This window comes from Chiloscyllium punctatum, chromosome 50 (genome assembly GCF_047496795.1).
Source record: "Chiloscyllium punctatum isolate Juve2018m chromosome 50, sChiPun1.3, whole genome shotgun sequence".
Taxonomy (NCBI): Eukaryota; Metazoa; Chordata; class Chondrichthyes; order Orectolobiformes; family Hemiscylliidae; genus Chiloscyllium; species Chiloscyllium punctatum.
In genome coordinates, this window is record NC_092788.1 from 46133376 (window position 1) to 46135598 (window position 2223).

The 2223-nt window shown below is 44.9% G+C and overlaps 1 non-coding gene across 1 annotated transcript; it reads right to left on the reverse strand.

Moving 5' to 3' along the window:
* Window positions 1–1390: 1390 nt before the first annotated feature.
* trnal-uaa (transfer RNA leucine (anticodon UAA)) lies at window positions 1391–1472 on the reverse strand. The gene has a single exon. It is a non-coding gene; the product is annotated as a tRNA-Leu (tRNA).
* Between the last annotated feature and the right edge of the window lie 751 nt (window positions 1473–2223).

The following is a 2223-nucleotide window of genomic DNA, read 5'->3' on the forward strand; positions in this document are numbered from 1 at the left end:
AACGCTCGTCATTCTTTTATTCCTGACATACCTATGGAAAGCCTTCGCGATAACCCTGATCCTATCTGCCAACAACTTCTCATGTCTCCTCCTGGCTGTTCTCAGCTCTCTTTTTAGGTCTTTCCTGATATCGTTGGAACCCTCGAGCGCTCGAACTGAGTTTTCACGTTTTGACCTAACATAAGACTTCTTGTTCTTCTTGACCAGGGATTCCACTTCCTTAGTAAACGACGGCTCACGCGTTCTATATCTTCCTCCCTGCCTGACAGGTACATACTTATCTAGGACACACAGGAGCTTTTCCTTGAATACGCTCCACATTTTTAATGTGCTCACCCCCTACAGTTTCCTACCCCACTCTGCACTTCCTAAATCTTTCCTCATTGCATCGTGATTTCCCTTCCACCAGCTGAAACTCTTGCTCCGTGTGGGACACCTATCCCTTTCCATCAGGAAAGTAAACCTGAGAGAATTGTGATCGCTGTCTCCACTGTGCTCACCTACTTCCAAATCTAAAACCTGGCCAGGCTCGTTACCCAGTACTAAATCCAAAGTGGCTTCTTCCCTTGAAGGCATGTCTACATACTGTGTCAGGAAGCCCTCTCGCACACACTGGACAAAAACTGACCCATCTATTGTACTCGTGCTGTAGTGTCTTGAGTGTTCCAGAGTTTTTCATTGTCCCACAGTCCAGATGAAGTTTGTATTCCTCACCTACGGGAGCGAGAATTCATTCAATGTCTCAGATCAGTTCCTGTGCCGAGAACATCAGAGTCAATGTCCCTTCCTCTACTCGGACTGACAATTTACACTTCTTCAATCTCCTCTGATTCCATTTCCCAAAGAGTTTCTCAAGATTTCCAAAGCTGGAGCCTAAATTATATGGTTTGCTTCCTAAACATTTTTCCAACTGCCAACTGACAATATTTTCACAGTATCTCTTCACAATCCTCTGGCTTGCACCATGTGCAGGGATGAGAAGTCCCAATTGGTGGAGAGATTCCCGAGGCTGGTGAGTTTCACTTTGGAACAAAGATGGTTAAGTGGCAATTTCCTGCGGTTGTTTGTTATGATGGGAGAGGGAGCGGTGGGGAATGAGCACTTTGACGAGCAGGAGGAAGTGTTGCCAATGACCAGAGTCAGAGAACAGAGGACAATGGATTAAAGGAATCTAATGAAAAGCAGCACTTCTGCTCAGGGCGTTCAATAACAACTGCAGAAACCCGATGTGTCGAGCAGTGTATCTGGAAAGAGAAACAGAGATAATGTTTTAAATGTGGAGCATTTAAAATGAAGAACTCGAGTTTCTCAAGTCTAACCAAATTACAGGCCTGGTTTGCAAAGCTGGCTTTCTGAACATTTAATTGTTCCAGCAGGAAAGCATTCCTAACGTAGTCAGCAGGATTCGAACCTACGTGGGGAAACCCCAATAGATTTTAAATCCATCGCCTTAGCCACTCGACCATGACTACAGACAGCAGCACCCCCTGAGCATTGACCAAATCAGCCATGATCTCATTGAAAGCTGCCGCTGACTTGAGTTACATGTTTCCATCTCCTTTCATACCTTTGCTGTCATTTGTTAGGTGCGAGACACCAATGTAAAAGAAGAAAAGCACAAAGTTAGGAAAAGACATTTGCAGCCAAATTGAGTCAAAATTATTCATTGAAAGGAAAATCACACTTGGCAATTTGCTAGATCTCTTTGCAAACATGACCAGTAGAGGTAATCAAGGGAGCTATTGATGTGAGTATTCTTGGACATGAAACAAACAAAGTTTAATGACATATTCATTTCTTTTTCTGGCGAAGGAACCGATCTTTCCAGATGCTCACAATGACAGAGATTTTTCCCAATTAAAGAAGGCAAATAAGTCCCATCTCACGCTGACACCATCGTGAGAGCTGCTGTTTCACCATGCCACTGAATCAGGGTCAATTCCCGCCTCAAGCAACTGAATGTGTGGAGTTTGCACATTCTCCCCGTGGCTGCGTGCGCTTGCTCTGGTTTTGTCCCACGGTCCAAAGATGTACCGGTTAGTTGAAATGGCCGTGCTAAATTGACGGGGTTAAAGGAGAGGAATGCATTTGGGCTCGGGCGGGCCGTTGTGGAGTTGCTGGGCCGAACGGCCTGTTTGCACATTGTAAGTATTCTAATCTACAGTAGTCAATGACCAAGGTATGGCGCACGTTGTTCGATGGGGCATATATAACTTTTCGATT